Genomic DNA, 26,129 nt, shown 5'->3' on the forward strand with positions numbered 1-26,129 from the left:
CCTAATCAAACTCCACAGCTTCTGTACAGCAAAGGAAACAGTCATTAGAGTGAATCAGCAACCAACAGAATGGGAAAAAATTTTTGCGGTCTACACATCTGACAAAGGGCTGATATCCAGAATTTACAAAGAACTCAAACAGATTTACAAGACAAAAAACAAACAAGCTCATTCAAAAGTGGGAGAAGGATATGAGCAGACACTTTACAAAAGAAGACATACATGAGGCCAACAAACATATGAAAGAATGCTCAGCATCATTGGTCATTAGAGAAATGCAAATAAAAACTATATTGAGATACCATCTCACGCCAGTTAGAATGGCAATCATTAAAAAATCTGGAAACAACAGATACTGGAGAGGATGTGGAGAAAAAGGAACACTTTTACACTGTTGGTGGGAGTGTAAATTAGTTCAACCATTGTGGAAGACAGTGTGGCAATTCCTCAAGGACCTGTAAATAGAAATTCCATTTAACCCAGCAATCACATTACTGGGTGTATGTCGAAAGGATTATAAATCATTCTTCTATAAGAACACATGCACACGAATGTTCATTGCAGCACTGTTTACAATAGTAAATACCTAGAACCAACCCAAATGCCTATCGATGATAGACTGGACAGGGAAAATGTGGCACATATACACCATGGAATACTATGCAGCCATCAAAAACGATAAGTTTTTGTCCTTTGTAGAGACATGGATGAACCTGGAAACCATCATTCTCAGGAAACTGACACAAGAGCAGAAAATCAAACACCGCATGTTCTCACTCATAGGTGGGTGTTGAACAATGAGAACACATGCACACAGGGAGGGGAGCATCACACACTGGGGTCTGTCGAGGGGAAATAGGGGAGGGACAGCGGGGTATGGGGAGTTGGGGAGAGAGCATGGGGAGAAATGCCAGATATAGGTGATGGGGAGGAAGGCAAATTACGCTGCCATGTGTGTACCTATGCAACAATCTCGCATGCTCTTCACATGTACCTCAAAGCCTAAAATGCAAAAAGAAAAGAAGAATGTCAAGTCCCAAACCTGACACTCCTTAAAACTGACTTTCCTAATGCATGAATTGCTAATGCAATGATAGAGTCTTACTATGGAGTCTTCCCCGGAGATCAGGAATCCATTTTCTGTTAGTTAAGCCACCAGAAGTACATTTCAATTTTACCCAATTTTTCAAGTGTGGTTAAAGACGTAAGTCCTCTCTGTCCTGCAGGTAAAAGTTAATATTTCTAGGGAGCCAAAAGGAAATTGAGTTTTCAAGCTGAATGAAGAAACTAAATAATCAGAGGTAAAAGTGGAAAACTTCTTTGTTGTAAATGTATTCAGGCCAGATTTCTGACATATATTCGTTAGCATACTTATTTAAGAACAAGAAAAGGAAGAAAGGAGAAAAGGAAGGGAAATAGGAAAGAAGGGCGGGAGGGAGGAAAGAAAAAAGGAAAGAACAAAGAATGAAAAAAAAAATAACTAGGTGATAAAGTGTCTTTGAAGCCAAAAAATGATTGAGTGAAGTGCCAAACATAAATTATGTTTAACAGGAATAGGCAGTTTCATGAAGATAGCTGGGCTGCAATAAGAACAAAATACCAATTACAACAAACTCAAACAGACCAATGCACAGGAAGGTGACAGGGTGACGTGAGTGAAAAATGTGTTGGCACAAGTGATGAACAAGGCATCAGAAAACTAGAGGAGGGGTGCTATACAGTTAAAAGAAAATCAAGTAAATGTTAAAATCATGAACAAAGAAAAATTACAGGACGATACCTAAACTGAGAGAAAGTGTACAAATGCACTCAGTAACTGAGCTGAGGGGAGTGTAAGAAAAGATCATCTAAAACAAGTGAAGTGCTGTTATTTAAATCTGCGCAGTCAAACAGCTTATATGAAAAAGACTAGATCAGATTATGCATGCAGTTATGATGTGAGAGGAAACAGCTTTCAAAATTGTTTAATGACCTCCCTATAAGAAGCTTAACAGGATTATCACACAGTTCACTGGAGGATGGACAGCAATTCTCAGCGTGTCCCTCGCTCAACATGTAATTCCAATATTCTCCTTTACAGGGAGGTGCAAAATCATTGTGCTACTCAAAAGCATTAGTTGAAAAGTCAGGATGCTTTTAATGAGAAAAGTTCAACATAATAGGAAAATAAGGAAGGGAATAAAATGGGTACTATAACCTGAGCTCTTTTAGCATGGTTCTGCCCAACTAACTATGGAGGTGTCTGGGAAGGCTGAACCCTCTAGAAATTTTAGTTTGCTCTGGTCTCCTCAGACCTGCCTGGGCTGCCTGCATCCTAGGTAACTAGTGTGACATTCTTTGCTTCTGACATGTTACTGCTCCTCTGTTCTGCTCTCCAACCATTTCTTGTTAAAGTGGTGAAATATTCTCCACCTTCTCTTCTGTTATGCAGTCTACAAGCCAGTACAGCTTTGCATTGTCAGTGTGCTTGGACACTCTAATGAGATGGATGTTTATGATAGGTTGGCCTCTGCTAGTTGTGGCATTGGTACCACTTGGGTGTGGGAGAGTGGTGATGGGAAAGGGAAGAAATCTGTCCAGAAAATACTCTGAGCAATGCTCATCAGTTGTGGAAGAACAAATCATACTTTTTCTCCTGGAACCATCTATTATTTTTGCCCTAGACTTAGATTCTCTGACTCCTGAGAAACTGTATTAATCAATGTAATTAGTGCCAAGCCCTGTAACAAAACAACCTTAAAATCTTAGTGACTTCACCCACTAAAGGTTTTTATTTTTATTTTTTATTGCATTTTAGGTTTTGGGGTACATGTGCAGAGCATGCAATACAGTTGCATAGGTACACACATGGCAGTGTGTTTTGTTTGCTTTCTCCCCTTCACCCACATTTGGCATTTCTCCACAGGCTATCCCTCCCCACCTCCCCCTCCCACTGGCCCTCCCGTTTTCCCCCCAGTAGACCCCAGTGTTTAGTACTCCCCTCTCTGTGTCCATGTGTTCTCATTTTTCATCACCTGCCTATGAGTGAGAATATGCCACTAAAGGTTTTTCTTCACCCACTAAAGGTTTTGCTTTCCATTCTATGATTCTGGAATCCCAATTCTTCCATCTTGTGGTAGAATAATTTTCTAGGGCCTCTGCAGAGTTTTCTGCTGTATCATCTGTATTTAGCTGGCTGGCTAACAAAGAGTGAGGAAAGTCACATGACACATTTTGTGACCATGACTGAATGCAGTAAACATTACTTCCATGACAGGACCCCAGTCTTAACTGCTAAGGATGCTGGGAAATGTAGTTTTCCTAAGTGCTCAGAAAGAAAAAGCATGATTGATGAATATTGAGCTAGTCTCTGCCATATACACAAAGGGGTGTTTCCGTCCCTATTGTAAATTATACCTCAGTGGATCTGTCTTCCCAGCCTTTTTTATATGTTCAGATATGTCTGAATTTATAAACATTATTTAATATGGAAACTGAGAAAGATTAAGGTGTACATAGTCAATAAGTGACAGACCTGAAATGTAATTCAGATTCGCCTGAATCTCAAGTTATGTCCTGCCTTCAAATTTTATACTTCGGGAAGTGGCATCAGGAAGAACACCAGATTGGGAGGAACTTGCCTGATTTGCACCCCTGGAGTCCTCTGAGATATCAGACCTTCAGTGGCATCAAAGGTTTGGTTCAGTAGTACTATAATTAAGGGAAGTTAAGGGTACTTCTGAGGTTACAGAGCAAACTGAAATTGATGTTGTCTTACAGTGGCAAGAAAGTGAAAATCATTGGGAAATAGTCATCACCTCCTCCTCCATGTTGGATACAGGAAGTAGGACATGTTAAATGGCCTCAGAAAATATGTACACCTCTTCTTCACCTTTCTTCAGAAGGCTGAGGGAAAAGCTAAGAGAATGCCACCAAGAAGAAAAGACAAGATCGGGCTTGGATTTTAGCATCATGCTCACACTGTAGTTTTCTTTTTTGGCAACTGTGTGGGTATGGATGGATTTTAGCATCATGCTCACACTGTAGTTTTCTTTTTTGGCAACTGTGTGGGTATGGATATATTTTTACCTCACAGAGCCTCAGTTTTCCTGACAGTAAAATGGAGATAGTAAAATGCAAATAATTAGAATTAAATAATTTATACTAATGCTATGCCTAAAAAATCAGAGGCATTGCAACTAAAGATTTATTCATTTTGTTTTTTATTAACACTTTCTGTTTCATACATGTGCCCTCAAGGGGAGTCATAATGGTGGAAAGACAATTCTCCTGGATGATAAAAAAGACCCGAGAGACAAAATGTAAATAAATAAACAAATTATTAATCAATAACTTCATTTATCCATCCACTTATTTAGTAATTCATTCATTCTTTCACATATCTACCAGTATATATACTCACTACTGAGAAAACATCACAGTGGACATTAGAGAAATCTGAAAAAGATAACATGGCCCCTGCTCTCAAGATCTGTGTTCTCTAGTGGAGGAGCAGGCATATGTACAAGACATGGTAATTACAAGGTGAGATATAATAAAGGACATGTTTAAATTAAGTACTGTGGTAGTGCAGAAGAGGGAGACTAGAGCAGGGAATCTGCAAAGTTTAAGAGAAGCAGCAGCATTTATGTTGGAACTTGAAGAGTGATAGTTATGGGATTTTCTGTTACAGGAGAAATTTCAGAGCAATAATCTAATTGGCAGGAGGCAAGAGTAAGTCTTTTGAAGCTAGGCCTGCATAGCATGAACACCAGTTTTCTTAGAGTGTTTATTACAGATCAATAAAAATGACTCAAGTTTTAAAGATGCTTTTATTCACAGTCATAAAACTATAAAAATAAAAAAATTTATAAAACATTTCTTCTTTATACATATTTACCAAAATGTTAATAAGGTATACTACTTTAGTTAGTTTGCTTGAGGGCCTGTATGCTTCGGCTGCCATAACAAAATACTGTAGGCTGGGTGGTTTAAACAATGGAAATTTATTTTCTCACAGTTGTGGAGAATAGAAGTCTGAGGTCAGGTGCCAGCCTGGTCAGGTTCTGGAGAGGGATCCGTTCCTGGCTTGCAGATGGCCACCTTCTCACTGTGTTCTCACATGGCAGACAGAAGACTCTGGTGTCTCTTTGCCTTCTCATACCTCATTCAACCTTAATCATCTCCTTAAAGGCCCTGTCTCCAAATATAGTGACACAGCAAGTTAAGCCTTGAACATATAAATGTGGGGTGAGGTGGGAACAATTCAGTCCATATCAGGGGCTGATGTAATTCACCCCTTGGTGATTTCTCTGCCTTGGAAACGTAGGTATAATCCTATTTGAGGACAGATCAGAGAGGTAATAGGAGCAGAATGATTTGCTTTACCCAGTAAGGCCTCAGAGTTGTCACAAAATTTCCAATGAACAATGTCAATATGATTCATATACCGGTAAGCCAATATCTATTTGAAATAGTAAACTAACTGACCTAGTCTTGCCTTTTAGAGAAACCTTTGAAGACTCTCATAAGAATTGATATAGATTTCAGAATTTTTATTGCTAGTTTTCTAGGAAATCCACACAAATTTTTACAGGTTAGCTAACATTTTTGCAGCTGTGTTGGATTTTATTTTTTCTTGCAGGTAATAGGCATTTTTTATTCTATACAATTTAATCATAATTAACGTCATGTTCTCCAACACAAACATATATGGCATGTAGCAATAAAAATAATCACTCTTAGTTGACTAAGGAGTGTAGGGACATTTAAAGGTTTGCAAGAAGCTGATAGTTGATTTCAAAGAGATGCCATCTTTCAAAAGTAACTACATATTTGGAAAAATGTCGCCAATAAAAAATAATAAGAGGTTCTGATTCTTTTCATGTTTAGTTCACGTATCATGACTATAATTCTGCTTCATAATTCACATTCAATTCTCACTTTACTTGTTCTGTATTTAATACATCTACCTTGTGCTATAAAAAGAGAATTTGGACAGGATATATGTTGGTGTTAAAGTGTTTGTTTTTGTGTCCCCTCAGTCAGAACCATCCTGGGGAAGTCTTGGCCCTGGGGAAATCACATGGTGTGCTCTTTTTCCCCTACTTTGGCAATTTCGTGCAACAGAAAGTACATTCAACTGAACAGCAATATTCTGGAAAGGGAAAAGAAATCACAGATGGGCCAAGTGCAGTTTAGGAGATGTGTGTGGAAGGAGGAGCAGGGCCAAAACAGCCTTTAGCCCATAAATGACTTTGTTAGAATTACAAAAAAACATAACACTTCTCCTGGGTGGACACAGCCAACCTCATGCCAGAGTATATGGTCTGGCAAACAGAGTGAAGGCTGGACTTCAGCTCCCATTTGCCCCTTCAGGTGGGCAACTGTCTGCAGTGGTTTGGGTCAGAGCCAAGTTGAAGACTAAATAAAAAGAACGGCTCTTTATGGTACCCACTGTTATATCTTGCACATAATAAGTAGCTGGAAGATGATGAGTATGAGTGAATAATTTAATTGTAATTACATTTGAACGGCACTCAATTCTTTGTAGAAGATAATATTTGAGAATGAGCTTATAAGTCTAGATTCCAAAGGTTTTCTACTAATCTGAAGAAAAGTGTTTATGAGCAGTGTGGTCAATTTGTAAATTTTTCCTCTTGAATAAGATGAAGGATAGTCTCAGAAAAAAATAAACAAGAATTTGTGTTATTTAGTCTGTTTTCTGATCTGTCAGGTAAATTTGGATATGGGATTATCTGTATTTTTGTGTAAAATAAAATGATGTTTTCCCTTTCTCAGGTCAGTTCAACACACTTTTATGTAACATCTCCTGAGAGGAGAGTGCTGTGCAAAGTCAGAGGCTGAGAAGATGAATGATGAATTCTTTCACCTTAGGGTGTTTCTTTACAACTCAGAGAGATGAAAATGTATGCTCAGGGGACAACACAATGGTACCCTCTTCAGGTTCAAGACAAGCTACATAATTTTTAGGGTTTCAGTGCAAAATGATCTGGTGGGTCCTGGCATGATACAGAAGTCAGCCTCCCCTTCCCACTGACTGCTGTCTCGATCCTTGGTGCAAAGGTAAACCCCAAGGGAATCACAAACTATGGTCTGGGCCATGCTCAGTTCCTGGATCTAGGGTAGGCAAGAAGCACTTTCCCAATCCCCAAGCAAAGCCCAGGGCTCTGTAAGCCCAAGGGAGAGACAGATATCCATCTACTCACCCTGAAATGCCGCAGGCACCAGCATCTCACTCACACACAGGTCCCATTCCAAGGGAATCATAACAGATACGATTTTTGATGTTGGCCTTAAAGACTCTCATTTCAACAGTCCTAGAACAAAACAAAACAAAAAAAGGCAACGTAGGCCGAGATTGATTCCTGAGGGAAAAGTATAAATGTGAAAATCCAGTCTCGTGTAAGGATTGCTGGTCAAGAAAGGACTCCACTAATTCTGGGAGAGCTGGAGATTAACTACAGGATGATATTTCTTCATTCAGTAATCATTTATTAAGTGCTGACTAGGTCTCGGGCCTTGTGCTAAGTGTTGCTGCTATAATATTAAGCAACATTAGATGTATTCTTTACCTTCATGAGACTTCTAAGCTCATGAAAAAATCAGGGTTATGTTGAGGAGGTTCTAGAATCTCCTTTACATTCAGGGTTTCTCTTTTGACCTGAGAATCCCTTATGTTGGAAACGTTTGTCTTATTTCAAATGTTGTAGAAGTTGCCAAATGTGGGCAATGTCCACCACTGCCATCCGTTAATTTAAAATATTTATTTTTCTACATTGCATTTATTACTATGTGTTCCTATCACTCTAATGCTAAAGTCTAATATATTTTTAACTTATTTTTCACTCCTTTCCACTGTTTATCGATAGTAATAGTGAAGACAGGAATACGTTACTGAGGACGACTTCACCAGAAGGTCACTTGTAGTTTGGTTACTTGGAATTCAAAGCATGTAACCCACTGCTTAACATCACTTAGCAGCCCCTAGGAACATGTTTAGTCCATATGTACCTGCAATAAGTTCTATAGAATATGACTACCACATGAGAGAAGGATTCTAAAAGGAAACCCTTAGAAGTAATTCTGAGAAAATACAATTTGTGACTTACTAGAAACAGATCTTTCCTGGTGTAACATGTAAAAATTTCTCATTGGTCATTTCCCACAACAGGCCAGGCCTGCTCTCTAAGGTGAAAAACGGAGCTCAGATTCACCCTGAGGCTTGGATGTGGAAAGAATGAAGGACAAAAGTAGAGACACATGAGGCATCAGAGTTGAGGGCAGGTCTGGTTTGGCATGGGTGAGGAAGAGGGATACAGTAATGGGTGACTACAGACAACCAGAAGACAGGGGGGTACCTGAATAATGATAGACATGAAGACCAAGAAACTGGGAAGAGAGGCAGACATCAGGAGGGAGGGGGCCAAGTTGTTACTTCCTAACTTCATAGGAATTGTGGCAGTGCCAACATTTTGCCCAGCTACTGAAAGCTATCCTGGAAACTGTCGGATAATAGGAGCAGTAAAGAACATAGGACTAGTGAGAAAAAATGAGGTTATGTTATGTGGAATATACTATAGAATGTATGCTCCACATGGGTAGAGAATATGTATTGTTTATTGCTTACTTCCCAGTACTTAACCCAGTTTCTTGCACTCTGTAGGGGGTAAATACGTGTGTGTGTGTGTGTGTGTGTGTGTGTGTGTGTGTATTATATAATTAAGAAATGAATGAGAAGAGATTTCTAAGTGGAAGTGGATTTTAAAAAGTCAAATCTGGCTGAGAGTGGTGGCTCACACCTGTAATTCCAGCACTTTGGGTGGCCGAGGCAGGCGGATCACGAGGTCAAGAGATTGAGACCATCCTGGCCAACATGGTGAAACCCCATCTCTACTAAAAATACAAAAAGTTAGCTGGGCACGGTGGTGCATGCCTGTAGTCCCAGTTACTCAGGAGGCTGAGGCAGGAGAATTGCTTTAAACCAGAAAATGCAAGCTGCAGTGAGCTGGGATTGCACCACTGCACTCCAGCCTGGATAGAGTAAGACTCTGTCTCAAAAACAAAAAAAAAGGCAAATCTACAGGCTGTTTGCAGCTGATTAAGCTACTCTGATGGTTGCAGGTGAAGATTCTAGAAGAGTGTGGTTGTCTGAATTCAGGTGCCAACTGTCACCATCGCTATAACAATGGGCAAATTTTGGTGTCAGTTTCTTCTTTCATGAAATGTGGACAATTACAGCATTTGCTTCATACGATAAATGTGAAGAGAGGATGAGATAATGCAAAGCTTTTTGTGCCTAGCACATAGTGAGTGCTGAGTACATTGTAGGTGTGATGATGAGGATGCTGACAACTTTGCTATTGAGAGTAGTTCCCAGCTCTACAGACAGGTTCCAAGTTTTTCAAAGATAAGACCACACTCTGCCCTTGCCAAATCTGAAGCAAGAAGGGAGGAGTCTCTCTGAGAATTTTCTTTAGGCATCTTGGAAGGGTATGTGTGGCCTTGAGTCTGGCAGCGACAGAGCTTAGCAGAGTTGTTCACAGCAAATCTGTGATGATGATCTTCTCATCTGTCTTCTAAGCTGTAGGTGGCTCCTTCTTTGGGAAGCAACTTATCATCAGAAGTTGGAACAAGCTATTCTCCAAACAATGCTGTCGTTGCCTTTTCTTCCATTTAATTAATTCCAGTCTAATTTTATAGAAAGTATATAAATATGATTTATGCATACTTGTACCTATATTTTTCTGTGAGGCTTGCCATGAGGTACATAGCCATGTAAATAATATCCTTCTATAAATACTTCTGGCCTGAATACTTAACGTTATTTTTTATAGCCACATTTGGGTAATTTAACAAGTAGAGGGATGGATATTGCTTAACCTAACCTTCAAGTTCTCAATGACTAGAACCAAGAGGTGAACCTCTTATTACTTTCAGGTTATATTTTGCTGGGGGATTTAGGTAGATTTCAGCTGATAGCATTCAAGACCACTTTTGCTAATACTTTCTTTCCAGTTCTTGTCAATCTAACTCAAGAAACAGACAGCTGTCTGCGGGCTGCCACTTGAAGGTTATGAGGACATGATCCATGCATCCTGTTTTTAGCTTCACTTTGAGTGAATATAAAATTAAGTCAGGCCATGGCTTAAATACCCTCAAATCCTGAGTATGTTTCCATACAACTTCTGCAACTTTCAGCAAGGATCAATTGGGTGCAGCAGAGTGACTTTGCTGAACTTCCTTTGTGCTGTATCTGTAAGCATGGGCATCAATGAGCAGATTTTATTAGAGGTCACTTTGAAGAATTGGGAGAAATGCCTTTTCTTGTTAACAAACATAATTTTTAAAAAATTACACAGAATTCAGCATTGTCAAGTCTTACAAAGTGCAATCATAAGCAGAAGGCTTGAAACCTGATTTTGCTTAAAGCCTTTATTTGATTTAGTAAAAACAACAGCAATAAGTTGTATTCAAAAGCACTTTGATTCCTTTGCAACAGTATTTTCACAAAAGCGGGGTCTACAAAACATTTCCCCTTTTTCATTTGGGTCAATTTTTCATAGGCTTCCCAAATGATGGAAGTCTGTGTTTATAATTCCTGAGACAAAGGGTTTTTGAGGCTGTAGTGCCCACACTTGAAACTTGGTATTGTTAGACAATGATTATGCACTAATTTTACATTTATTTTCTTGAAATCTTCTGTGGAAAGAACAGAATTCTGAGAGTTGAAAATGAAAATGCAAAAATATGTCATTAGAACATTTAATACAAACACTCCTATTCTATCTTCCTCCTAAAGTTTTCAGATTTATTTAATCTTTTCCCTTTATTCTTTGTTTCCCCAAAATAATATTTTAATGTTTGAAAAGCTAGTAGTCAACATCTACAATTGATACTCCATAGGGTTATAAATAGTAATAACAGGGCAGTAAGTTGAGGCATGCATCTTTGGCTAAAACTTACCGGAAGAATAATTCTTGAATGGCTGTAACTACATTTAATTTTCTTCTGATTTTACCTGTCACATAGAATTGAATACCTCTTTGATTCTTCCTCATCCTTTTGCCAAATTATTGCCCCAGAATAGATGATTTTAAATATTCTCCAAATTATTTAACAAATATATAATCATATTTGTGATCTACATGACAAAGGATGCATGCAAGTTATAAAGGTATAATTTTGCTTTTATTTTTCAACAACCCCTCAAGAAGTCAAGGCAAATTGAAGAATCTATTTTAAATGTGATGACATTGAGGTGTAGAAGCTTAAATGGCTGGCTTGCTTAGATGATTAGTCACATAGTAGCTAGAGGGAGTCAGCTAGAGATGGTTAGTCACATAGTAGCTAGAGCCTCCTGATTCCTATGTACAAGATTCTCTTTACTATGCTGCACAAAATGTTAATGGTTAGATAGGCCTCTAAGAGGTAGAGGTTTGGCCAATTCTGTGATTATACAGCTATAAAGAGCAAAGGATACGCATTCTCTGAAGTTTATTATGTCATTCCTAGGCATCTAGCTCCCTGGATACTTCCCTGAATGAGTCCTAAGGTGTGATGGCGGTTTCAGGCATACTAGAATATAGCATCGGAGACTTGGGGAGGTCCAGGTAGTGGACTGGAATGCATGAAGTTATTAAATATCTAGGTCATCCTTTATATAGGGTTGTAATGTACACTCTAGCTTCCAACTTCAGTGCAGACAGAAAGGGGGAAAAAATCCATCCTGATAAAATGTAATCAGAAAGCAGTTTGTCTTTCCAAAACATTACTAGGTATTATTACAAAATGTGAACACCTTTCACTCCCGACAATCAGGAAATGCATGCTGCACTGCCGGTATGTCAATCAGAGTGATCGCATCAATTTTATGGTTTTTAATTCATTCCCACCTCCTGCCGAGCTTTTTGCTCATCCCAAATTATGACTCTTAAAAGATATGTGACTAGGAAGAAAAAATAAATGTCTCTGCCTGTGTGAACTCCTGTGTGAAGAGCAAGGAGCCAGATGTTTAGGAGATTTGTAAAACAGGGGCTGACCACTCCGTGAATAAACAAGCAACTTACTTTTCCTTAAGCTGGCAGTGCCCCTTCATGCTTTTGCTTTGGTACTTCATTAGTAGCTCAAGCAGATCATTTTTCATAATGCATTGCCACCTTTGAATTTGTAAGAAAAGGAAAGAAAATAATGTGTTTTACATGCTATATTTGTCAGTCCATGATGCTTCAGAATTACATTTTCAATTTAAGTTTTGAGTGTCTATTTCTTTAGCAGTGAAGTTTTGTTGATTTTTGATATATTAAATAAATACAAAGCTAATCCTGAAGCCTAGCTTTGAATGAATCAAAGCAATGTCTCTCATGGCTCTTTTCTTTCCACCCCTCAATTCTTTTCTTCATCACATAATAAAAATAAGGAGCATTGTCAGTTCAGTATATAGTGAGACTATTAAAGATAAATAAATAACGTGCTCATGTGGTGTGTGCACACACACACACACAAAACCTACTTCACAACAGGGGGTTTGGGAGCCTGGGGTGTCTGAATCTGTCCTCCCATGCTCCTCTCTTGTTTCTGGTGAGCAGCCATTTTTCTTGTTTTTTTCTGTGCAGCTCCACCTGGACTCCATTTGCTGCCACAAACTCTGCAAATATCACACATCTACTTAAGATTTAGGAATGTGATCTGATAGTTACTGATTGGAAGGTGAAGCAATAACTAGCATTTGGTCAAGGTCAATTTCTTCTCCTGATTCTGACTCCTAAGAGACTATTTCATTGTTGACAATTCCCTATTTGCTGATAGCACATGATGATATATTTCATGGATCTTTAATGAGAATGCTTGCTGTGCGGTGTCCTCCATGTTTAACTTACTCTTGGTCAGGTCAGCCTTATCCTTAACATTTTTAATGCTTGAGTGCTCTGGCAAGAGTGCATAGAGCCTGCAAGTAACTCACATGGCATTTTGTTGTACAGAATTTTTTATTCTGCTTTTACCACAACTCCTTTATAATTCAGAATTAAAGTATGCTGGTTCTCTTCCATGCAAAACAAAAAATATAAAAAGTAACCAAGAACACATCTTTTTCTAATGGGGCACCAGCACAAAATATTGAGTTTTGAGAATGATAACTGGGCATGTACAGATGTGGTTAATGCAGTAAGACCTGCTGTATAGGGAGGGAATCCCTGGCAGAAAAGCCACCTTTTTTATTTGAGAACAGATAAGAGATCAAGGATCCTGTCAAAGAAGTCACCTATGAGGGCTTGGTCACACTCTTCGTATATGCAGTGTTAGCATTTCCAAAGTGAATATACACATTTTATCTTGCTTGATTTCTCAGTTAGGCATTCTGCAACTGTGTTATAGGCAAGGGAGTTGAAGCTTACAAATGTTTAACAACTTGCTTAAGTTCATGTAGATAGTAAGTGTTGCAGCTGGAGTTTGAACCCATGTTTACTGACTCCAAATTTAATACCCTTTGCTCTATCCTATAGTTGCTTACTATTAGAAACACTTATTTGGTACTTCTTCATGTTTGAATTCCAATTAAATTATTTTATTATGGATTCCTCAATAATGCTGACATGTTTTACAACAGATATTTGCACGTGGTGCACATGAAATGGGTACTTTTGATTAATAGTTTTCTTTACTCTTTCTTCATGTGGAATAGCATTCCATCATAACACAAATGTTTACAGTCACTACAAGCACCTTTTAGATTTTGAGAACATAAAGTGGTTGTTATGAACTGAAGGTTTGTGTTCCCTCAAAATTCATGTGTTGAAGGCCTAACTCCCAGTGAGGGTGTATTTAAAAATGAGAACCCTAAAAATGTAAAATAAGACTAAGTGAGGCCATAAGGGTAGATTCTAATTTGGCAGAATTAGTGTCTTTTTAAGGGGAAATATCGAAGAGTGGTATCTACTCCCCACTCCACCACACACACATAGTAAGGAAAGACATATGATGACATACAAAGACATGGAAACAAGAAGGAAGTGAATCATTTGGAACCTTGAACATGTCTGCCTAGCCTCCAGAACTGTGAGAAAGTAAATTTCTCTTGTTTAAGTCATCCAGTTGTTGTATTTTCTTATGGCTCCCTTAGCAGACTAATACAGTGAGTAAAGCCACATCTCATTCAAGCAGCTTGTTTTCCTGTGGAGGGATTGGAGAACAGTCCTGGAGATATGGGTGAGTTGAATGTATACCCATGTGCTTTGTCCCTTCAGAATTAAATATCAAGGTTATTCCACTGGGGTCAAAATACCCTCAAAGTCAAAACAGCGAAGTCAATATTGTTCAAAACACTCTATACTTTATAGAATTGCATATAGTAGTTTCTGAGTCTGCACGGTCTTAAGGTAAAAGTGAGAATGATGGCAGAAAGGGCTTCAAAGAGATAAGTCTGTCTTGAATGAATAGTAATTTTCCAGAAAAGCAGAAGAGAGAGCATGTTCCTCAGAGAGAACAATTATGTAAGAACAGCTGTGTAAGGGAACATGCTAGAATCCTAGATTCTGGAGACTTAAAGTTGGTGTGGTTAGAGCTCAGGATGTACAGAGAGGAGCTGTAGAAGATAAGGTTGAACAGATAAGAGCCAGTTTTCTAAAAATCTCTGTAAAGTTTAAAAGTCAGGCTTTGTAGCATGGTGGGGTGCTAGAGAAGGGATAGCATTAGGAGAAATACCTAAGGTAGTGATGGGTTGAGGAGTGCAGGAAACCACCATGGCACACGTATACCATGTAACAAACCTGCACGTTCTGCACATGTATTCCAGAACTTAAAGTATAATTTTATAAAAAGGAAAATAATTGTAATCTGGATAGTTATAAAATCAAGTTTGCAGTTCGGAAGATTACTCTCAATGCACTGTGGAAATTGTACAGGAACATCGTCTTGGGATGGAATTTTAGGGAATAATGCTGGATCATAAATTCTCTATGGATGGTAACAGAACCTTTGTCTTTGATATTACCTTCTTAGCTAAAATACAGTTCAAATATTCAGCCACTTCAGAAGTCAAGTGACACTTCCTTTTTTTTAGCTATAATATTTAAATAGCTCTTATTTCTTCGATAAAAGGTGACTTTTGTTTTTCTGGATGCCACACAACATGGATGATACCCATGCTCTGGATCTAGTCAAAACCTGAGTGGCCCCAAATGAGTGAGCTGGTGGCCTCGTGAGAAATCCAGCATTCTCTACTTCTTCTTAACATTCTGAAGTTTCAGTTTTATGAGGTGCCACATTTTGCTATGCTTTCAGCTGGACCTGCTTGAAATTTCTTAATCTGATATTTCAGGGAGCAGTAAAAAGAACAAGTAAACATGTTCCCGAGCAATTACCAATGAAGCCCTTAGTCCAACAGGATTCACCAAATACATAAACTTATCCTCTCCTGGTCAAGATACTTTAGATTGGAAGTAGTTGAAATATGGGAGGAAGCTCATGTTTTTGTGGTGTGAATTAGATTTTGTGTGTATCTGTGTGTCTAGTGCATTTTAAACTATTGTAAAAATCACTACTCTTAAACTCTTCTAAAAGTAACTCAGTTGTAAAAAAGGTGGGCAATTCTTTTTGTGATTCCTATGACTTCCCCCAAGTCATCTGCTCATTCTTTCTTCTTCAAAGAAATTAAAATATTCGTCCACTGGAGAGGGACTGTCCTTACTTTTGTATATCACACGGAATGCTTAAAACCGACTTTACCTGTGAGAGCCAACAGCAGTGATGATGTGGTTATCTTGACACCTGCAAATGCCGCTCTTCCTGTGTACTTATTGCTGAGCGATGGCCCGCGCAGGCCGCAGGGATGGATAAAAGCCATCAGGTCGCGGTAGTGGGCGGGAGAGAAAGAGGGTGCTCCAGCGGCCCAGGAGTACAATGGGACTGGACAAACTGGTGTGGTGGGTGCTGCCGGCGCTGCTCTGTCTGCACCACAGGCTCAGCTCACCTCCCAGCTCCGCTCTCGGTTCCACACCAGCAACTGGATCTGGCGGCGCAGCTGCCGCGCTGCCTCTGCCGCGGTCCTAGCGCTGCTTGGCTTTAAGCTCTGCAAGCCCCTGGCAATAGGCAGGAACCGCCTTCAACATCGCCACTGGCGTGGGGGGTTGTGCCTGGCCACCGCCCACCACCCGCTGCTGGCACGTGGAGGGCCGTTTCCTGAAGAAGCTTCCTGTGCACACGGGCCTGGTGATCACCGAGATGGAGCGGGAGCCCATCTACTGCGACATCGCCAGCCTCGTTGTGTGGTGTATGGCCGTGGGCCAAGATCACTTGACCTCAGGAGTTCAAAGCTAGCCTGGGAAACTTAGTGAGACCCATCTCTATTACTATACATTTTATTTTTTAAAAAGGCAAAAAATGAAAGGTGTTATTTTTTTTTCTTTTTTTTTTTTTTTAAGTTCCTAAACCATAGTAGATAGGTCACAATTACAAATTTAACTCCTTACTACACATGATGGTGACCACAGTTAGTAACATTATATACTTGAAAATTGGTGAGAGAGTAGATTTTAAGTGTTCTTACAACACACACAAAAATTAATTGCCGGGCACAGTGGCACATGCCTGTAATCCCAGCAGTTTGGGATTCCAAGGCAGATAGATCACCTGAGGTCAGGGGTTCAAGACAAGCCTGACTAACATGGTGAAACCCTTTCTCTATTAAAAATACAAAAATTAGCCAGGTGTGGTGTCACGCTTGTAATCCCAGCTACTCAGGAGGCTGAGGCAGGAGGATTGCTTGAACCTGGGAGGCAGAGGTTGCAGTGAGCCAAGATTGCATCATTGCATTGCAGCCTAGGAGAAACAGCAAGAAACTCTCGCTAAACAAAATAACAAACAAACAAACAAACAAACAAAAAACCCTATATGTATTACCTTACAAAGTCTGCATTGTACACATTCAGTTAACAAATAACAATAGCGATAGCACACCACACACCATGATGTAAACTGTATTTAGGGCCATCTAAATAGACTAGTACTTTGAGTGTAGGCAATTTCAAGGTGAGGGGGATGAACAAGATCATTTATAAACTTCAACCACAGACATTCTTAAGATTCTGTGACTTTTAACCACGAAAGCAAAACATTTGTGATATTTGCATTTGATGCAGCAGTTCTTAACTAATTCAACAAATATTTGTTGAGTACATGGAAAGTTGATTCTATCATCAGTGAAAATCAAGCCGACTCAGCCAGGTGCAGTGGCTCTGGCCTGTGATCCCAGCAGTTTGGGAAGCCAAGGCGGGTGAATCACTTGAGATCAGGGGATTGAAACCAGCCTGGTCAAGTGTGTGAAATCTTTCTCTATTAAAAATACAAAAATTAGCCAGGTGTGGGGTCACATGCTTGTAATCCCAGCTACCGGGGGGGATGAGGCAGAAGAATTGCTTGAACCTGGGAGGTGGAGTTTGCAGTGAGCCAAGATTGCGCCATTGCACTACAGCCTGGGTGATGAAGCGAGACTCTGTCTCCAAAAAAAGGCCAGTCGTGGTGGCGCACACCTGCAAACCCAACATTTTGGGAGGCTGAGGCAGGCAGATCACCTGAGGTCAGTTGTTCAAGACAAGCCCAGTCAACATGGTGAAACTCTGTCTCTACTAAAACACAAAAATTAGTCAGGTATGATGGCCGGTGCCTATAATCCCAGCTACTCAGGAGACTGAGATGGGAAAGTCACTTGAACCCAGAAGATGGTGGTTGCAGTGAGCTGAGATTACATCACTGCACTCCAGCCTAGGCATCTTAGCGAGGCTCTGTCTCAAAAAACAAAATATTGCTGGGCATGATGACTAATACCTGTAACCCCAGCACTTTAAGAGGCCAAGGTGGATGAATCTCCTGAGGTCAGAAGTTCGAGAGCAGCCTGACCAATATAGAGAAACCCCATCTCTCCTAATAGTACAAAATTAACTGGGCATGGTGGCAAATCCCAGCTACTTAGGAGACTAAGGCAGGAGAATCCCTTGAACTTGGGAGGCGAAGGTTGCGGTGAGCCATGATTAAACTATTGCACTCCAGCCTGGGCAGCAAGAATGAAACTCTCTGTCTCAAAACACAAATTAAAAAACTGGAGCCAACTCAAATACAGGTACACCCATGTTCACAGCGGCAGTGTTCATAGTAGGAAAAGGTGAAAACAACCCAAATGTCCATGGATTGATGAATGAATAAACAAGTTGTGGTCTCTCCATGCAGTGGAACATTACTCAGCTGTAACAAAAAAGAGTGCTGATGCATCATATATGCCTGGATGACCCTTGAAAACATTATTATGTATAGCGGAAAAACTCCTGACACAACAGGCCACATACTGTATGATTCTTGGCCAGGTGCGGTGGCTCATGTCTGTAATCTCAGACTTTGGGAAGCCAAGGAGGGTGAATTCTGACTTGAGGTCAGAATTTCAAGACTGGCCTGGCCAAAATGGAGAAACCCTATCTCCATTAAAAAGAAAACAAAATAGCCAGGCATGGTGGGAGGCACCTGTAATCCCACCTTCTAGGGAGGCTGTGAGACATGCTTAAACCCAGACAGCAGAGGTTGCAATGAGCTGAGGTCACACCACTGTACTACAGCCTGAACAACAGACCGAGACTGTGTATCAGAAGAAAGCATCACACAAAATGTTTTGTTGTTGTTTGAGATAGAGTCTCACTCTGTCACCCAGGCTGTAGTGCAGTCATGCGAACTCATCTCATTGCAACTTCCACCTTCCAGGTATAAGCAATTCTACTGCCTCAGCCTCCTGAATAGCTGGGACTACAGGCACATGCCACCATGCCCAGATAATTTTTGTATATTTAGTAGATATGGGGTGTCACCATGTTAGCCAGGCTGGTTTTGAACTCCTGACATCAAGTGATCTGCCTGTCTCGGCCTCCCAAAGTATTGAGATGATAGTTGTAAGCCACTGTGCCCAGCCACATATTTTATGATTCTTTACATTAAATGTCCAGAATAGATACAGTCATAGAGATGGAGGGCAGATTACTGGTTGTCAGGTACTGCAGAAGGGGAGAGTTAGGAGAAACTGCTTAACAGGCACAGGGTCGGCCGGGTGCAGTGACTCATGCCTGTAATCCCAGCACTTTGGGAGGCTGAGCCTGGTGGATCACAAAGTCAAGAGTTCGAGACCAGCCTGACCAACATGGTGAAACCCCATCTATACAAAAAATACAAAAATTAGCCGAGCATGATAATGGCTGTCTGTAATCCCAGATACTTGGGAAGCTGAGGTGGGAGAATCAGTTGAACCCTGGAGGGGGAGGTTACAGTGAGCCAAGATCATGCCATTGCACTCCAGCCTGGGCAACAGAGCAAGAATTTATCTCAAAAAAAAGAGGGCGGGTGTTTTTGTTTTGGGGGTGATGGAAATAATTTGGAAGTAGAAGAAAAGAGGTAGTCACGCAACATTGTGAATGTACTAAATGCCACTCAATTGTTCGTTTTGTTTTTATTTTTGTAGAGACAGGATCTTCTTCCATTGCTCAGGCTGATCTCAAACTTCTGAGCCCCAACAGTCCTCCTGCCTTAGCTTCCCAAAGTGCTGCGATTATAGGCATGAACTACCATGCCCAGACTGAATTGTTCCCTCCCTCCCTCCTTCTCTCTCTCTCTCTCTCTTTCCTTCCTTTCTTTCTTTCTTTCTTTCTTTCTTTCTTTCTTTCTTTCTTTCTTCTTTCTTTCTTTTTCTTTTCTTTCTTTCTTCTTCTTTGTCTCTTTGTGGCTCACACCTGTAACTTTGGGAGGCTGAGGTGAGTGGATTATCTGAGATCAGGAGTTCAAAACCAGCCTGACCAATACAGTAAAAATAGAAAAATTAGCTGGATGTGGTGGTGGGCACCTGTAATCCTAGCTACTCAGGAGGCTGAGGGAGGAGAATCACTTGAACCCAGGAGGCAGAGATTGGGTTCAGAGAATTACTTGAATCCAGTGAGCAAACCCATCATACCACTGCACTCCAGCCTGAGGGAGAGAATGAGACTCCATCTCAAAAACAAACAAACAAACAAACCACCATAAGATATCATCTTACACAGAATGGCTAGTACTACAAATACAACAAATGTTTTTGAGAATGGAGAGAAAAATGAATGCCTATACACTGGTGGTGAGAAGGTGAGGGAGCACAACTGCTATGAAAAACAATACAGAGATTTCTCAAAGCATTAAAAATAGAGCTAGTATTTGACCCAACCATAAAACTACTAGGCATCTACCTGAAAGAAAAAATAAATAATTATATAAAAAAGTCACTTTCACTCATATGTGTCTTACATTCCTACTCACAATAGTAAAGTCATGGAATTAACCTAAATGTCAATTAACAGTGAATTGGATTTTCACATGTGGTGTATGTACACCATGGAATACTATGCAGCCATAAAAAAATGAAACCATGCTCTATTCAGTAGCATGGATGGATCTGGGGGCCATTATCCTAAGTGAAATAACTCAGAAACAGAAAATCAAATACCACACATTCTCACTTACAAGCAAGAGCTAAACAATGAGTACAACAGAACATAAAGATGGGAACAATAGATAGTGGGACTCCGAAAGGAGAGATTGGGAGGAGGTTGATGGTCAAAAAATTGCCTATTGGTAGTGAGTTTTGATCATGCCACAGCACAACAGCTAGGTGACAGAGCAAGAACATGTCTCAAAAAAAAATTTGTTGAGCACAATGTTTACTGTTTCAGGGACAGGTTCACTAGAAGCCAAACCTCACCAGTATGCAATATATTTATTTAAAAAATGTGTACATACACGCTCTGAATCTAAAATAAAAAACAGAGGAAGTTTATAGTAGTAAACACATACATCTTGAAAAAAAATTCTGCCAGGTGTGATGGCTCATGCCTGTAATCCAGCACTTTGGAAAACTGAGGTGGGCAGATTGCTTGAGGTTGGGAGTTCAAGACCAGCCTGCCTGGCTAACATGGCAAAACCCCATTCCTACTAAAAATATAAAAAATTAGCCAAGTGGGATGGCACATGCTTGTAGTCCCAGCTATTCTGAACTGAGACTGAGACTGAGACAGAAGAATTGCTTCAACCCAGGAGGTCGAAGTTGCAGTGAGCCAAGATCACAACACTGCACTCCAGCCTTGTGGACAAAGGAAGATTCCACCTCAAAGAACAAACAAACAAACAAAAATATCAAATAAACAACCTAACTTTATACCTTAAAAAATGAAGGTGGGGGGGAACTAAACCAATAATTAGCATAAGGAAAGAAATAACAGAGATTAGAGAATAAATAAATGAAATACAGAATAAAAAACATTTAATTGGCTGGGCACAGTGGCTCATGCCTGCAATACGAGCACTTTGGGAATCCAAGGCAGGTGGATGTCTTGAGGTCAGGAGTTTGAGACCAGCCTGACCAACATGGTGAAACCCTGTTTCTACTAAAAATACAAAAATTAGCTGGGTGTGGTGGACAGCACCTGTAATCCCAGCTACTTGGGAGCTTGAGGCAGGAGAATTGCTTGAACCTGGAAGACAGAGGTTGCAGTGAGCCAAGATCTTTCCACTGCACTCCAGCCTGGGTGACGAAGTAAGACTGTCTCAAAACAAAACAAAATTTAATCAATGCAGCTAAGAGTTGATTTTGAAAAGAAATCAAAATCAAAGCCCTTACCTAGACTAACAACAGAAAAAGAGAATATGTTACTAATATAAGAAATGAAAGAGACAACATTACAACTGGTCTTACAGAAATAAGCAGAATTACAAGAAACTATTAAGAACAGGTATACACCAACAAATTTGACAACTTAAAAGAAATGAGAAAATTAGTAGAAACATATAACCTACCAAGATTGAATGAAGAATAAATGGAGAGCTTAAGGAGACCAATAACAAATAGAGGACCTGAAGAAGTAATTTTTCAAAACTCCAAAATACAGCCTAGGACCAGATTACTTCATAGGCAAAATTCTACCAAACATTCAAAGAAAATTTAATATAAAACATCCTCAAAATTTTTGAAAAAATTGAAAAAAGAGGTAACACTGTCAGAGTCGTTTTATGAAGCCAGCTTCCCCTTGATATCAAAGCAAGGAAATATACTTCTGAGAAGAAAATTATAGGCCAATATCCTTAAAAAACATGGTGCATAAATTTAATCTAAATAAATCTGTATACAAAGTGTCGATTCTCAGCAAAAGTTTTTTAAAATAAAAAAAAATAAAACTTCTTTCATACTGGATTCTAGTTAAAACTCATCTATACCATCTGTCAGATACTGTTACTGAAGCTTACATTAATTGGAGTTCACTTGAACAGTAGTTTGTTCATCTGTTGGGAACTGATATATCTGGATGCCATTGCTAATCAACTCACTCGTTGTCTTGCTTTTAAACATCTGGAAATCTTTTTTAGAAACTGTGTCTCCCTTGGCAATCAGTGCTATAATGTTCACCTATTAAGAAAGAAGACAAACAAAACCTCAGCACTGAGGATTCGTGATTCTTCCTATAGTTTCTATAGTAAAGCCCTCACAACCTCTGACAACAATTTATGTAACTAGATAATCACTGACTGTCATGCCTTTTTTAAAAATTATTTTCCAAAATTATCAATTTTTTTTTTTTTTTTTTTGAGACGGAGTTTCGCTCCTGTTACCCAGGCTGGAGTGAAATGGCGAGATCTCGGCTTACCTTAACCTCCACCTCCTGGGTTCAGGCAATTCTCCTGCCTCAGCCTCCTGAGTAGCTGGGATTACAGGCACGCGCCACCATGCCCAGGTAATTTTTTGTATTTTTAGTAGAGACGGGGTTTCACCATGTTGACCAGGATGGTCTTGATCTGTTGACCTCGTGATCCACCCACCTCAGGCTCCCAAAGTGCTGGGATTACAGGCGTGAGCCACTGCGCCTGGCCCCAAAATTATCAATTCTTTTGAAGATTCACCTTCTATCTGAATTCAGATTTAGGAATCTCAACCTTGTTTCTCTTTTAAAAATCCCTTACACCTCTACACATATGGAGTTAGTGTAAATAGTAGAACAATGTAAATTATCTGATTTATTTGCAGTTTTATTTCTCATTATCCTCGGTGATAAAAAAAACAAAATAAAAGATCTTTCATCAAAATTGTGGAAGGAATTTTTGTCTTTCTTCTTTTTAGATCACATTTTCCATTAATCAGTCTTCATTAATGTCCCATTTTCGCACACTCTTGCCCCACCTACACGTGTTTGCAGATAGATTTGTTTTTGTTTTCCAAAGACCACTTGGAAAGAATATAGATATTTTCAGTTACCATATTCTTGTTTTTATTTTATTTTATTTTGAGACAGAGTCTCACTCTGCTGCCCAGGCTGGCGGGCAATGGTGCAATCTAGGCTCACTGCAGTATTTGTGTATTTGAGGTTGAGTTTTTAGCCACAGAGTTTTTTTCCCAGTGCTTCCATATTATCACTCCTGTCTTTTGCATTTGCACTTATTTAAGTAAACTTTCTAGAAAATAACAATATTCAAGACTATAAAATGTCTTATTACCTTTAAAAACCTTATTAAACTATAGCTCCCCAAAAGCAGTATCTGTAATATAGTAGAAATACCTAAATGTAAATTTTAGGCAGACTGCTTTTGTTTTAGAGTGCTCAAAGCACATCATTTAAAATATCCATGTACAGGCCCGGTGTGGTGGTTCATGCCTGTAATCCTAGCACTTTGGGAGGCCAAGAATGGTGGATCACCTGAGGCCAGAAGTTCAAGACCAGCCTAGACAACATGATAAATTCCTGTCTTTACTAATAATACAGAAATATTAGCCAAGTGTCCTATTCAGGAGGCTGAGGCAGGAGAATTGCTTGAACCTGGGAGGCAGAGGTTGCAGTGAGCTGAGATTATACTATTGTACACCAGCCTCATGGACAAGAGCAAAACTCCATCTCAAAAACAAAAAAAGAAATCAATGAACAAATTTAGGGCTTTAATATTATAGCACAGATGCTCAAAATTGTGTGAACTTTAATATCTAAAAATAAAACCTTCTCCAGTAAGAATCAGACAACTACTAAGGTGGATTCAAGCTGAGATTGCACCATTGCACTAAAGCCTGGACAAGAGCAAAACTCCATCTAAAGAAAGAAAAGGAAGGAAGGAAGGAAGGAAAAGAGGGAGAGAGGGAGGGAGGGAGGGAGAGAGGAAGGGAGGAAAGAAAGAATAAGAAAGAAAGAAGGAGGAAGGGAGGGAGGGAGGGAGGGAGTGAGGGAAAGAAAGAGACAAGCAGGGCATAGTGACTCACGCCTGTAATCCCAGCACTTTGAAAGGGTGAGGACAGCGGAGCACTGGAGTCCAGAATTTCCAGATCTGCCCAGAAAATATGGCAAGACCCCCGCCTTTACAAAAACCTAAAAATTAGCCAGGTGTGTGGGCATGTGCCTGTGGTTTCAGCTACTCAAAGCCGAGGTAAGAGAATCCCTTGAGCCTGGAAGTTCAAGGCTGCCATGAGTCTTGTTCATGCCACTGCACTCCAGCCTAGCCAACAGAGTGGGACCTTGTCTCAAATAAAGATAAAAGAAAGAGAGTTTTCAGTGAGTCAAGATAGCACCACTGCATTCCAGCCTCAGCCTGTTCAACAAAAGCAACTTCTCCCACAAAAAAATTATTTTGAGAGGCACAGACAATATTCACATAACATTTAATACAGTGTATTTTTATAATTTTTCTATTTTATTATTAGTTACTATTGCTAGCTTCGGTGTGAATCTAAGAAACTAACAATAGTAACTAATAATAAAAAAGAACTGCTTCTCATTTATAAATAAAACTTTATCATAGGTGAGTATGCATAGAAAAAAATCATAGTAGGCCAGGCACAGTGGCTCATACCTGTAATCCCAGCACTTTAGGAGGCCAAGGAAGGTGGATCAGAAGGTCAGGAGATGGAGAACATCCTGGCTAACATGATGAAGGTTCATCTCTACTAACTATACAAAAACAAAATTAGCCAGGCATGGTAGCATATGCCTGTAATCCCAGCTATTCAGTAGGCTGAGGCAGGAGATTTGCTTGAACCCAAGGAGCAGAAGTTTTAGTAAGCTGAGATTGTGCCACTGCACTCAGGCCTGGGCGACAGAATGAGACTCTGTCTCATAAAAGGAAAGGAAAGAAAAAGCATAGTATATATCAGGCTCTGTATTATGCATCATTTCAGACATCCACTGTGGGTCTTGGAACTTACCCCCAAGGGGGCTGGCTATTCTATAGGCAAATCACCATGATCTGGAAGGTAAGTCAAGGTTGATATCTATCAAATGTGAATTGTCTCCCCCGCAATCAAAAAATTTTTATGTTAAAGCCCTAACACCCAGTACCTCAGAATGTGACCTTAACTGAGATAAAGCCTTCATTACTGTGATTAAAAAGTGAGACTGGGCTAGGCATGGTGCCTCACACCTGTAATCCAAGCCCTTTGGGAGGCCAAGGTGGGCAGATCACCTGAAATCAGGAGTTTGAGACCAGCCTAGCCAACATGATGAAACCCCATCTCTAGTAAAAATACAAAAATTATCCAGGCATGGTGGTGTACCCCTGTATTCCCAGCTACTCAGGAATCTGAGGCAGGAGAATCACGTGAACATGGGAGGTGGAGGTTGCAGTGAGCCAAGATCATGCCATGACATTCTAGCCTGGGCATCAATAAAAGGAGGTGAGACTTACAGTGGGGCCCAATTCAAACTGACTGGCACCCTTAAAAGAAAACAAAATGTGGACACCCAGGAGACACCGGTAGAAACACCATGTGAAATCACCGAGATAAGGAGGTCATCTGCCAGACAAGAAAAAAAAGATTTCAGAAGAAACTACATCTTCCGACACTGATCTTGGACTTGTAGTCTCCGATGCTGTGGGCAAATACATTTCCTTCGTTTAAACCACTCAGTCTGTGATATTTTGCTATGTCAGCCCCAACACACTAAAGCAAATGCCTTAAATATTAACAGAAAAAAACAATTAGGATATATACATGTATTACAAAATAACAAGGAAAGTAAGACATCGCATAATGGCATTTCAGTAATGATGGGCCACATGTATGATGGTGGTTCCTTAATATTATAATACTGTACCTTTCCTTTTTGTTG

General features: G+C 39.9%; 1 long non-coding RNA gene across 1 annotated transcript; it reads right to left on the reverse strand.

The window, feature by feature from the left end:
- Positions 1–4,185: 4,185 nt before the first annotated feature.
- LOC100894472 (uncharacterized) lies at positions 4,186–25,129 on the reverse strand. Its single transcript, XR_008480819.2, has 6 exons — positions 24,874–25,129; positions 22,294–22,453; positions 15,724–16,815; positions 12,069–12,158; positions 7,209–7,319; positions 4,186–5,175 (listed from the first exon to the last, which is right to left on the reverse strand). It is a non-coding gene; the product is annotated as an uncharacterized LOC100894472 (long non-coding RNA).
- Positions 25,130–26,129: the final 1,000 nt, after the last annotated feature.

This window comes from Callithrix jacchus, chromosome 1 (genome assembly GCF_049354715.1).
Source record: "Callithrix jacchus isolate 240 chromosome 1, calJac240_pri, whole genome shotgun sequence".
In the NCBI taxonomy this organism is placed as follows: domain Eukaryota; kingdom Metazoa; phylum Chordata; class Mammalia; order Primates; family Cebidae; genus Callithrix; species Callithrix jacchus.